Below are 13,914 nucleotides of genomic sequence, written 5' to 3'. Positions count from 1 at the left end.
CACCTCACAAAAGGTGCAGCCGTGGGCCAGGTCGAGGAACTCCGAAACTGCGCCGAAGTCGCCGCCATTACTGACGAATCATCGCGACCTCAGCAAGACAGCACGTCGCCAGCGCAGCTCGACATTGACCCTAAGCTTCCGGACCCGAAACGACGACAGCTGATTAATCTTCTCGCCGAATACCGCGACTGCTTTGCGAGGTTGTCGAAGGTGCGCAAACCACCGTTGCGAAGCACCGCATCTTTACTGAGGACGACGCGCGCCCTGTGCATCGATCGCCGTACAGTCTCCGTAAGAGAGAGGGAGGAGATGCCCGACAGAACAAGAACATCATCACACCGCCCACCACGACCTGAAGTCGTCCACATCCTGCGCCTGAAGCCGTACTACGCTCGTTAAGACTGTGGACCTAATGTGTTCCAAATGACTTTTTAGTTTACCGTTCTTTTTATTTGCTTTGTTTTGTTTTGTGTTGCATCGGGACGATGCTCTTTTTAAAGAGGGGAGTAATGCCGCGCGCAAAGCTGGCCAAGTAGGCCGCGCGCGTGGCCCAACGGTTATCGTGCCTGCCTCCGATGCGAAAAGCCAGGGTTCGATTCCTGGGAGCGACGCAACTTTTATTAGTAAGGTACGTTCTTGGGCTAGTTGGTTTATCTTAGTAAAACATATAAAATGGCGCAACAGAAAACAAGGAGAAGAAATAAACAGGACAGGCGCTAACTTTCAACTAGTTTTATTCTGGAAAATCGAACACATATATACACACGACAGGCAAAGCAGCACCACGTAAAAGTTGATTAATTTTTCACCCGATCATTCAAAAACTGAAATTCATTACAATGAAGAACAATAGAAGTGTCGCTGACACATGCCGTCCCACTTTTTTTGATAAAGAAAGCTTCCAATAGCTCTCGAGCGACCGTCTCTCGGCTTCTTCCTAGTATCCGCATCTGCTGAAGTCGCGGAACACAGCCACACGTGTTGCAATGTATAGGCAAATGCGAGCCATATTTATTTTTTACTGATAAAGCGTGCTCCCGTGCTCGGTCATTGATGCACCGCCCTGTCTGGCCAATGTATACCTTTCCACAACTCAGTGGGATTTCGTAGACCACACCCACTGTGCAGTCCACGTAAGGGGTGACGTGTTTTTTATCACACGGTGCTTTTGCCTCCTCATCAGAGATGCGGGCGCACAACCCAGCCAACTTCTTTGGGGCAGAGAATACAAATGGAACATCGTACTTGGTTGCAACTTTTTTCAGATTGTGGGCAACCTTGCGTATGTACGGAATGACCTCTGGTCTTTTTGTTCTCTGCCTCGTTGGGACCTTTCTTTTCAACCCCTTCATTTTTTGTAAGGCGGTCTCCGCCACAGAAACCAAGACCGAACACGGGAAGCCAGCTAATTCCAGTCTAGAAATTTGATATTTAAAACTAGCATCCGCCTGATGGTCACAAGACTTCAGCAGTGCAGACTCCAGGCACGAAGTTGCAATAGCTCTCTTAACAGTCTTTGAATGCGCTGAATCAAAAGGAAGTAATTCTTTCCGCGCGCGAGGTCGATACATCCAGCACACACGTCGTTCATTGATGGTGATGTTAATATCTAAAAACTGCAAATGATTGTTGTCAGGAAGCTCATGAGTAAAAAATAGACCTTTCCCATGTTGTTCAAAAGCTGACAGAATACTTTGTACTGTATCACAGTGCGTCACAGGGGTGTTAGTTTTTAAAAGTACAAGAAAATCGTCCACGTATCTAAAAACCTTAAGAACATTGTCGGCGTCTAAAACACGATTCAATTCACGATCAACAGCGGACAAAAAAATTTTACAAATCACCGGAGCGACGCATGACCCAATACAAATGCCTTTGCGCTGGATAAACAGCTTGTCATCGAACGACACAAACGTGCTACTCAGATAAAATTCCAGTAATGCCATGAAGCTGTCCAGAGGAATACCAGAAGCATTCTGGAAAGCCACCACGCCACTTGCTTCGATACACCCGATGACAGAGCGGTACATTTCTTCATGCGGCACTGAATAAAACAAATCCTCTACATCAATAGAAAAAGCGTAACCAACAAAATTGTTACTTCTTAATTCTTCAATCACGTCCAACGAGTTCCTGGTCGCAAAGGGGTCATTCATAGTAAGCCCATTAAGGTGTTTTAGCAGATATTTGCTGACCTCCTGTTGCCAAGTACCTTTCTCACTAACAATACTTCGGAACGGAAAACCCTCCTTATGCGTCTTTACATTAAAAAAAACCTTTAAAGTAACGTTTTTCGAATCGCCGACAGCTTTTGCCAGTTTTTGCAGCTCTAGGCTCTTACACAAAGAAACAGCAGTCTTCTTTACCTTTAGCGGTTTGACGTCAGCCAGGGCAAAGTTCTTCATGACGGCCTTTTCTGCACATTCCTTGAAAATATCAGACGGCATAACGACGAAGCCGCCCTCTTTGTCCGCTTGTAAGAGTCGAAGACCTTTTTCCCTGAAAAAAGTCACCACACTGTCAGTCGATTCCCTGCCTCGGCGAGAACTCCTGGTCATCGTTCGCAGAAGACAGTCAGCACCATCAAGAAGACATCGTTCACGGTCTTCCTGCTCCGCCTTGTTGGACATTCGACGATTAAGAGCAAGAAGCTCATGGGCTGGAATCTTTGGCTCGGTGCTGAATTTCGGTCCTTTCTTGAGGGCAGAGGATATTTGAGCTGGAATGCTGGTGTCGCCCAGCACGATCAAACCATCCGGGGCTGTTGCCTTTTTCTCGGCTGTCCTGGGCACTCGAAGGGTGCAATGCCACCAAAACTCTGTAGTTTGCGCGGCTAGATGCGGATACTAGGAAGAAGCCGAGAGACGGTCGCTCGAGAGCTATTGGAAGCTTTCTTTATAAAAAAAAGTGGGACGGCATGTGTCAGCGACACTTCTATTGTTCTTCATTGTAATGAATTTCAGTTTTTGAATGATCGGGTGAAAAATTAATCAACTTTTACGTGGTGCTGCTTTGCCTGTCGTGTGTATATATGTGTTCGATTTTCCAGAATAAAACTAGTTGAAAGTTAGCGCCTGTCCTGTTTACTTCTTGTCCTTGTTTTCTGTTGCGCTATTTTATATGTTTTACCAACTTTTATTATTCCTGCAATTTAGTTTTCTGGTAAATTCGAGAATTGCGTTGCTTGTTCTACGCATTGAACATTCTACGCCGATTATTCCAGAAGCTCACGCATGTACATAAGGGGCTCCGCGTGGCGAGCCGCAGTCAGTTTCGCCCCAGCGTTCGACTCTGCTGTCACGCGGACTTCGACGCCCCAGACGCTCTGCTTTCATCTGTTCCCTTTTTATTTTTGGGCACAAGTTCGCCCCATTAAACGTTTAGTTTCTTCAGTGTTTATCGCCTCATCAATTGTTATTCGCGACAATATGGCCCTGAGCCAGCCTAACTGCAAATACTATTTTGTGGCCTCGTTCTAAAATAATTTGCGAACTTAAGGAACTGGAGGGAAGATATTTATAAAAGTCTTGGCACCTGATTGCGCAACCTACTAATGCATTCACAATATAGCGGGAAAAAGCATTGAGTTTTATTTCTAAATGTTTTAATTTAAAGTGTTTTTTTGTTTTTTTTTTTCATTTCGCGATTATTAGGGTGCACTTTCTGATATATCCATAATGCAACAAGTCATGGACTGTAGACTAAGTAATCCTACGGATGCTGTGACCTCCAGCCACGGCACCCGTAGCAGAGGCTCATCACAGCTGCCGCCGAAGCGCCGACTCTCGGTAAATATTCTTCGTATATGTGAAGAAAATTTATCGAGATAGAAAAAAGGTGATAGAATAATACCGATTTGAAGTAGTGCACATAGGCCATCAACAGCTCTCTGAGACTTTGCAACCGTCACTTTGAGCATCCCTGTGCTAGGTAGTGAATTTTAGTAGTAAAATCAAATCATAATCAGTAGAATTGGTGCCTGCCTCTTTTTTGTACTGTGATTGAGTCAGTTCTGTTTTTGCATCTGCATGAAGAAGGCATCCCGGCGACACCGTGTGTGGTTTACAGAAGTGAAAATGTGGAGGCGGCGGAACAACTGGCCCTCCACATTGACAGGGTGCGGCTTTTCGGAGTAGAAGATGCCCAAGAGGGCCCTGACTGCGGTCGCGGCTTCGTACTGGCAACTCAGTATATCTTACCGGAAGAAAGCGTACAGCACTTGTTGCATGCTGGAGAGGCTTGGCTTGAACACGGTGTTTTCGCCTATGCGAGCCGTTGCAGTTGAGGTGTTAAACGAAATGTCTTTAAAGTAAACCCCTTGTAGCGTTGCAACCAAAAAAGCGCAAAAATTAGACGAAGAACGAGTGAGAGGAATGTACACGATAAGCGCTGACTTACAACTGAATTTTTATGAAGTCGGCGCTTGTCATGTACTATCGGGGAAAAATGAAATAAGAACACAGGAGCGCGTGGCTCGCGGTACAGGCTGCGCCACCTGAAAGTGAGCCCATAGAGTAATATAGTATAAGAGAGGACACAGAAGCCGATTCGCGGCCCAGATAGCAAGTTTAAAAGGATGGTGAACCGAAATTTTGATTTAAAAAAAAAAAACAATGTAGGCGGGACGCTACAATCACTACAACACTACTAGTAAGGATATCTCAAATGGAAGACCATATTTTTGGAAAAAGAGGTCGAGATTGAACCAGGCCGACGAGGCGCGCGACCGTCAAGATACCTAGTTCCCTCCTTTCTTCGCTTCGCTCCCTCAAGACCGCGAGGTAGAGAAGACGCGAGCCGTTCCCTCTCCTTCTCGGAGAATTATGCAATTTACTCAAAACGACTAAAAAGTTTTAGTCTAATACGTCACAAAAACCATGTGATGAATGGCGCTTGCCATGGCCTGCCGTGGGCCGCCTGCCCGCGCTTGCCTGCACGCCGTCGCCTCAGCATCATGCTGCATGGCTTGTGCTCGTCCGTACGTCGTTCGTCCGTGCCATGTGTGGCGTCCGTCTGTGCTTTCTGCTGCAGTGTGTTCGGTCGGCTTTGCATCAAAGAAGGTGACGCATGACCGCCCGCGTGCTTGCATGCTCGATGTGAGTTCGTGGAGCCGAGCAGCTTGAGCTTCTCGCTCTGTTGTTTCCGTCGGGCTGGAATCGTGTGTGCACCTCCATTTTCGATGAGATTTTTTTGTAAAAGAACTTGACTTATGACCATGCGCACGTCATTGTCTATGGATTTACAGATGATAGTGTTGAACGGTGTTTCAGATAGAGCCTTGGTTGTTGTGTTCTCTGGAATTTCCAGGAGCTGGGTTCAGCCCCTTGCATACACTGTTGTGCACACTTGAACACCGTTGATGATGATGATAATTAGGAGTTTACTGGCGCAGCAGCAACGAAGGCCATAATGTGCCAAACTTAATGTATTTAGAGCATATTGTAACAAAAGTTTACTTTGAAGCTACATATTTACAAATGGTATAAATATCCAGTTTGTTTTAAAAAGTCTAAGAGACGGCTGAATGGAACTAAAGGTTTATCACCAAGCAAAAAAGAGGGATGAAATGGGAGATGATCCCTAAAAAGTTCGAGAAAACATGATTGACGGAGTGGTTGATGGGACGAACAATGCCACAAAATGTGCAACACGGTCAGAAGCTCTCCACAATGTTCACATAGTGCAACATCCTCACCACGAAGCAGATACTGATGTGTCACACGGGAGTGACCTATTCTTAGACGGCATAGAAGAACCTCCACACGACGTTCCCTGTTGTAAGAGCTCTCCCAAACGCTCAGAACGGGCTTGATAATGTGAAGTTTGTTGTTGCTCTCTGTATCCCATTCAAGCTGCCATTTGAGAAAAATAGATTTCCTCAGAAGTGGTTTCAAGTCTTGGTAAGGTAAGCAATTGAATGTCATAGACGAGCCTTGGGCAGACACGGCCAATTTATCCGCCTCTTCATTGCCCAAAATCCCAACGTGGCTTGGCACCCAGCAGAACTTAATGTCCCGACCGCGTCGCAGGGCGCTATTGATCTTACCATGTAGATGTTGTGCAAGGCGGTTCTTTGTAGGCATCAGGGAGGACACAGCCAATAAGGCACTCTGTGAGTCGACAAAAATTACAGCTTTCATTATACTATTGTCGAGTATATGTTCGACCGCTAGTAAAATAGCATAAAGCTCTGCAGTGAAAATGCTTGCCCTAGAGTCAACTTGTGTGGCTTTGCTGTAGGAGGCGGAATAGAAAGCACACCCTACAAAAGAACGATTTGGACCCATCTGTATAAAACTCCAGGTAGTCTGCATATTTTTGTTGCAAGGAGAGGAACTCCTGCCGGAGGATTTGTGGTGAAATGACCCTCTTACTGTATTTTGCAAGTGACCAGTCACAGAAAATCGGCAGAACATCCCATGGAGCAACCCTATGAGTGTTTTTAAGCAAGGGAATCTCATGGAGGGGGATATTAAGGGATTGACAAGTACTTTGCAAACGGAGGCTTAATGGTCTAACAATGCTTGGCTTGTTTTCGAAAAGTTGTGAACTTCTGCAAGCATGAAGGGCACTGTAGGAGGGATGCTTTGGATTTGAAAATATTTTGTAAGCATAAGAGACGCTGAGGTACTGCCTGTTTCTCAAGGGACATTTGATGCGTATCAGCATACAAACTCTTCACAGGAGATGTGCGAAATGCACCTGTAGAAAGTCGTAGTCCAAGGTGGTGTACTGGGTCAAGCATCTTAAGAGCGGATGGCCGCGCTGACCCATATACTACTGCACCATAGTCGAGGCGGGATCGAACTAAGGAGTTATACAGTCGTAGAAGACAGCGCCTATCAGCACCCCACGACATATGCGATAGCACTTTTAGGATGCTTGATGACATCAAGCATTTCCGTTTCAAATTCTTCAGATGGGGTACAAAGGTAAGTTTCTTGTCAAAAATAACACCCAAAAATTTGTGTTCTTGTTGGACTGATATCTCAATGCTATTAAGATGCAAGGAAGGATCAAGAGACAATCCCCGGCGTAATGAAAAAGGAACACAGACTGTTTTTTCAGGAGAAAATTTGAAGCCGTTTTCGTCTGCCCACTTACACATTCTATTGATTGTAAGCTGCAATTGTCGTTCACAACTGGAGAGGTTACAGGAAGACACAGAGATTTGCACATCATCCACATATAGAGAGTAAGTTACTGATGATGGCATAACCTTAGCTAGACTGTTAATCTTTACAGCAAAGAGGGTAACGCTCAACACTCCTCCTTGAGGAACACCATTTTCTTGAGAAAAAACATCTGAAAGTGTGGAGCCCAATCGGACTTGAAAGGTTCTTTCGCTGAGAAAGCTCTGTATGCACTGAAGCATGCGGCCCCGTACACCACAGTTGTACAAGTCACGAAGTATTCCATACCTCCATGTGGTATCATATGCTTTGTGTAAATCAAAAAACACCGAGACACAATGCTGCCGGTGTACAAATGCCTCAAGTATAGCGGTCTCTAGGCGAACCAAATGATCGGTGGTCGCTCGTCCCTCCCGAAAGCCGCACTGGTTTACATCAAAAAAATTCTCAGTCTCCAAGAAATGGACAAGACGACGATTCACAAGCCGCTCATAAGTCTTCCCTAAGCAACTTGTGAGTGCGATGGGACGATAGCTCGTAGGAATGGAAGGGTCTTTCCCAGGTTTCAAAAAAGGGATTATGTGGGCATGTTTCCAGCAACGAGGAAAGGCAGCAGCTTGCCATAGATGATTAAAGAAAGTTAACAAACCGTTCATAGATTCAGGGGACAGTTTCCTCAACATTTCATAGTGGAGTCTGTCTGGCCCTGGTGCAGACTGCTTCTTTGCACCAAGAGCGACTTTGAGTTCACACATTGTGAATGGTCTATTGTAAAAAAATGAACCACCCTCCGACATCGAGATGGGCTGCTTTTCAATAGTCGACTGGAACTTCTTGAATTTTTCGCTAAAATTAGAGGAGCTACTAATAAGATGGAAATGCTCCCCAAGAACATTTGCTTGATCTTTCAGCGATACAGAGGGGGAAGAAAACAGAGGAGTTCGGAAAGATTGGTAATCTCCTCAAACTTTCCGCAGGCGATCCCAAACTTCTTTAGCTGGGACAAAACTATTTAGAGAAGATATATATTTTTCCCATGATGTCCTCTTTGCCTGTTTCCGTGTCCAACGTGCCTTGGCCCTACATTTTTTAAATTCAATCAGGTTGAAAGCAGTGGGATAACGGCGAAATATACCCCATGCCTTGTTCTGTTTCCTGCGAGTGACTGTGCAGTCCTCATTCCACCAGGGTTTGCATCTCCGGGGTAGGACGCCGGATGTTTGCGGAATAGAAGATGCAGCAGCATTAATTAGACATTCAGTGACAAACACCGTCGCCTCCTCGGGGGACATACTGCGAAAAAGCGATGGATCCAGTACGGCATTTAAACCAAAAAGAGCCCAGTCAGCCTTCTCTAATTTCCACTTTGGAAGGCGGGTCGAAAGCGAAGGAAGGGGTATTGAACTTTCTAAAATTATGGGGAAATGATCGCTGCCAAATGGATTATCTAAAACCTTCCATGAAAAGCATGGAAGTAAAGCTGATGATGATATGGAAAGCTCTATTGAAGTAAAGGTGTTATGAGCAGCACTAAAAAACGTTGGCTCCTTTGTATTCAGAAGACAGAGCCCGGAGGATAATAAAAGTCGTTCTAAAACTCCACCACGAGAATCCTGACGAACACTACCCCACAGTGGGTGGTGGGCGTTAAAATCACCTAGAATTAAAAAAGGCTTAGGCAGCTGATCTATGAGTCCTTGTAGCTCGTGGAGCTGCAGTGGAACGTTGGGTGGCAGGTAGAGAGAGACGAGGGTGACGAGCAGAGTGTCGAACCGATATTTTTATCGGTTCGGTTCGGGTTCGGGTTCACGGCTTTCGGTTCAGTTCCGGTTCAGTTCCAGGGCGCAAAAATAACGGTTCAAACCGGTTCGAACCGGTTCGAACCGGTTTGAACCGCTAAATTGAAAATATATTTTCTGCGTTGTTCTGTCAATAGGCACTATTTAGGCCATGAAACTAACTGCTGTTAACAATCTGATTTTTGCGAGGGCCTATTTTTGAGAATTTCGCGAATCGCCTACAATTCGCGAAAAATGGGTCCCGCGAACAATTTCGGTAAAATGTAAACAGATTGAAATTTACAGTGAGATTCCTCCGCGTCGAGAAAATTACAACCCACGAATTATTCCAAAACTTCAGCTTTGACCTAAATCGCGAAATATTGGGCCCACGAAAAATAAGTCGTTTACAGTATATAGTTTTCTTTCTTTTATCGTTTTTTTCAATCCAGTTTTATTTTCAGGTACAAAAATTATGAAATTCTGTTATTTATACCTACACAACAAGAAAGGAAAATCTCCATTAACATACCAAACGTCATGTTTATACGACTCAACCTCCCTTCGTTTACCAGAGTCACATACATTGAATCTGAATCGAAATGTTTTCGCGAAGTGAAGTAGGTTGCCTAAAATACCCGTGACAGGTACAACTTTGTATCGCAGTATTAGATGTTGAATTGTGGTTTTGCCCTTGAACTAAGAAATTAATTACAGTGAATAAAATCATGAAATGGGCACCTCGTCGCCATATATACCATAAAATGTGTTTTACGGAATACGTTTCACAATATATATATGACGACGAGACGACTGATCTTAAGGCAATATAATTTTAAAAATGTCACGAAAGTCACGGGACAAGTCCTTCCACTCCATATTTTATAAAAACACTAAGCGACAATCGCAATGCTTGTTTTTTCTAACTAGCATTGTTTGCTCTCAGCACCATGATGCGGGCGACGAATCATGCGAAAAGGAGTGGCTGAAATTGTTCACTCTAACCTATAAGCACCTTCGTACTGAGATCAAATCTGACCTAAAACAGTGCTTACCCATGCGAACATTTTCTTTATTGGATAAACTGGCATAGCCTGGTTCTGAGGTTTGCTCTTGACAAAATGCCGGTCAATTTAATTTGCAAATAAGCATCACCCTCTCTAATTGATGATTTTTGTCAAATAGAACAAAGTGGGATCTCATGCTCTACTCAATTCGGAAGCTACTTAATTGGACACTTTCTGAGAGTTTAAGTGTGCAATCGTCATAGTTCCATCATTCGTTCCAGTAAAAAAAGGCGATAATAAAAACACATAAAAAACGAAATAATAAACTTCTATATATTTGAGAAGTTATATATGCGTGAGGAACACATATAGTTATTTAAATTAGCTTCAAAATAAAAAAAAACAACATTATTTAAAGCTTTTCCAAATCACCTCTAACGTGTCTATAGAGGATAAAAGCGCCGAAAAAGATTTGCAGAACATCTTTCAGATAATTTAAAAGTGCATTTACTTATATATCTTTGAGGTGAGGATCTTCTATTTATGCTGCCAAATCTTCAGACAGGAATTAACTATATTTGTATTATCATCGATAAATTTGACTTTATGAAGTTCACATAACCGCCTGAGACCGACACGGAAGGACGATACTCGAAAATACGCCAGCTGTTGAGTCTTCGGCAACGTGCTTTCGTTAGCTGTTTTGCAGTGTAAAATACTGGGTTGCAGGGTATGCCAAAAAACGCTGTGGTCACATGATATATCGCAAGGCAAATACACGAAATGTGCAGAAATAAGGAGATGACACGCAATTTTTTCTAAATAATCCCTTACACAAAGCTTTACTGGAAAAAAAGATGCAAAGAAATGCATAAAATGATATTCCTAATTAAACATAGATTCCTCGCAGGGCAAATGAAGATTTTTAGAATCCTAATATAAGTCACTTTTAGGCATCAGCTTGCCTCAGCTCGAAACGTCGCGAGATACTACTAATGTTATCTTAGGTTTTACGTGCACTTGTTTTGGGACCTTACTTCACGACTCTGTTCTTTATCAGTCATGTGCTGCAACATTTCATTGGGTTGCCGTATATCATCGCGAGACTGCTATAAGTACTACACAACTTTACACCTTGGACGTCTACTGCTAGTGTTTGCGAACGTCGCACTTCACCAGAAAGCTGAAGTATTTAACATGGTTTGCACGTGACGTAATCGCACTAGATACTGGTTGTCATTGCGAGTTGTTCTTGCTGAGAATATCAAATCCGATGGGGCAAAATGCACGCTGCAAAATTTTCGCGCTCAGTGCAAGCTATGTATTTGAAAGGCACACATTTTTCTTGTTGGTGCATCGTCGTTAGAAACGGCGCGAGTATCTGGCGCGGCGAAAACGTTCTTTCTGGCAAGAGTGTTTTTACAAATAAAAGTTGTACCAACTATACCCATCTGTCACTATCGTTTCCAGGCCACGCTTTCTAGTCTGCGCCGAAAGTGCGCGGTAGAGGAATCTTTACGACACAGTATGCTTTAAAACTACCCCCCTCCCCACTCCCTTTTTTTTAGTTGCTCCTCAAGATACTTTTTATTCCTCAGGGATTGCCTGCTCCGTATTGAGTGGTGTTCACTCGACAATTATATCTGTGTCACTCGTTAACAGTAATACTTCCTTGCTTTTACTTTGCACCAAACTGTGAAGGTTAAACAAAATACAGGGCGGTCGAAACTTGGAGAACTTGAGAACGACACTCCTGTGAGACTTAGAGCGGCTGCCAACGTTTGGCTATCACCGTGAGACCACTAGGATCTTTCTTTTTAGCTATCCCTCACGTACACACTAATAGTTCCATGTAACGTCGGACTAATACGTCACATTTAGACCCTTTAACACTTCTATTCTCGGTACAACTTTCTGAGGCAGTTCAGCAATTACGAAAACATGTTTGGGAGCCTCAATGGTGTGCATACATGTAAAATGGGGCCGTGCAGCATTTTTTTTACCTTCATTTCAATAAATACCGCCAAGTTGTAATCCCTGACGTTGATAACTTGCAAAAGCATCCATTAGTTTGTTCCTCCGAGAAATGAGAGACAGTCGAAAGAAAGAAATGAAACAGCTTTCCCCTCCTCAACTCGCAATTAGAACTATCAGCCACGTGATCTGATCCTAATATATGCACCGTCAGTGTTTATCATAGTCATAAGCAGGGTTGGCAAAGCGAAGCATGGGCTAATCTTCAGATATAGTTTTAGTTGGGCTATAATGGGGCCCGAGCCCCACTAAAGCGACAAACAGAAACAAACGACAGCGGCTAGCCTGAAACCAGAGTATTTCGCGATTTGACAGGCTTTGTAGAATAAAGAAGGCTATGCTCAAACACGAGTATCATGCACACGATGGTATCATTTGCAGCCTTGTAAACACTCCTGCTAACTTCGCGAGCACCGAACAACTCAAAGCCGTATAAAGGTACCATCGCGAACATGCTGCATGTGTCTGAGGCTTGTCGCTTTCGTTTGCTTCTGCTTCTAGCTCTAGTGGGACTCGGGCCCATCATAATCTTTGAGTTGAACACGAGCCGTTACCCGAATGTTTGGCGATACTGGTTGTCATGAACCAGAGCATTTGACTCGGGATCATGACAATCGGGTACATCATGGTGTCACGGGACTCTCAGTGCGAAGTTGTGATGTCATGTGACGTCACGGTATCAACAACGTTAATAGATCTAGCGACGTCCTCAATTTGAATCGACTTTACGCGGTGAGTCACGTGACGTCACGGGGTCACGTGATGTGACATTACTTGACAGCATGTCTTGAGATTATGACGTCACGTGACGATGTGATACATGGCTATTCATAGTGCCAATGAGAAAGCGCCGCAAAAAACCAGGATTTATTATACATTGGAATTCTGTATATGACGATTTGATCAATACTTAGAGGAATTCACGTGCCAATTTTTTATTCCCAAATAATAAATTTGTAATACTAACAAAAAAAAATTACCGTGAACCGTTTTGAACCGGTTACCGTTATATTTTTTTCCGGTTCCGTTCCGGTTCAGTTCCAAGATGGCGGCGAAGATTTCGGTTCGGTTCAGTTCCGGTTCGGCTAAAAATAACGGTTCTGTTCCGGTTTTCGGTTCGGTTCGGTTCCGGTTCGACACCCTGGTGACGAGTCGGTCAAGGAGAACGCGAACTGCTACTGCCTCGAGTGGTGTTTGTAGAGGAACCTGAGCACACACAACCCCGCTCTGCACTACAACTGCGACACCTCCAGAAGGGCTAGGAGAAAGGCGGTCCTTCCTAAAAACCTGGTGCCGGCGTAAGACCTGTGTGTGTTTGTCGGTCAGATGGGTTTCCTGCAAACAGAGTGCCACAGGACGAAGCTCATCGAGAAAAAAATTAACGTCATCAATATTACGAAGAAGGCCGCGACAGTTCCACTGCATGATACCTAATTGTTTAGTCATAGCAGTGCTAAAATTAAAATAAACTTTAACTTATAAACTGCAAGAATGGGTAAAAACGGGTTACTAAGGTTTAAAATCGATTTTTATGCGCGGAGCGTTTTTCTTTTTCGCGCAGTCATTCTGCTTCCCACTAGAGGTAGTGGGGAGCAGCGAGGGAGGACTCCGATCCCGAGAGGATAGCCTCGTCGTCGGATCTGAGCCCACACTCTTCCATGGGCTCTTCCGGTGGTGTCGTCGGTTGACCCTTAGGGGCCAACTGCTTCGACGTCTCACCGGGGCTTCCTCTGGGGAGCAGAGGAGCGAGGGGGGTAGGCCTCGGCCCTTAGGGGCCAAAGGGCCAGGTGCAGCAGGGGGGGTCAGCCCCTGCCCTGAGGTGGATGCAGAAGAGGCAGCATCCACCTTACGGTTCGAAAGCGGTGTCACTGGCACCGCTCCCGAGGACGGAGACCTCGACGGGAGGCGCAGACTGTCCGTAGACGTCTGCGTTCCCGTCGAAACCATTGGCCGTACCGGTCC

General features: G+C 44.6%; 1 pseudogene; it reads right to left on the bottom strand.

Annotated features, from left to right (window-relative positions):
- Nucleotides 1-761: 761 nt before the first annotated feature.
- Nucleotides 762-3,879, bottom strand: LOC120838216 (annotated as a pseudogene).
- Between the last annotated feature and the right edge of the window lie 10,035 nt (nt 3,880-13,914).

Source organism: Ixodes scapularis, unplaced genomic scaffold (genome assembly GCF_016920785.2).
Source record: "Ixodes scapularis isolate PalLabHiFi unplaced genomic scaffold, ASM1692078v2 PGA_scaffold1__304_contigs__length_218370807, whole genome shotgun sequence".
Taxonomy (NCBI): Eukaryota; Metazoa; Arthropoda; class Arachnida; order Ixodida; family Ixodidae; genus Ixodes; species Ixodes scapularis.
Note: the sequence above shows the minus strand (reverse complement) of the source record. Positions and strands in the feature narration are given on the sequence as shown.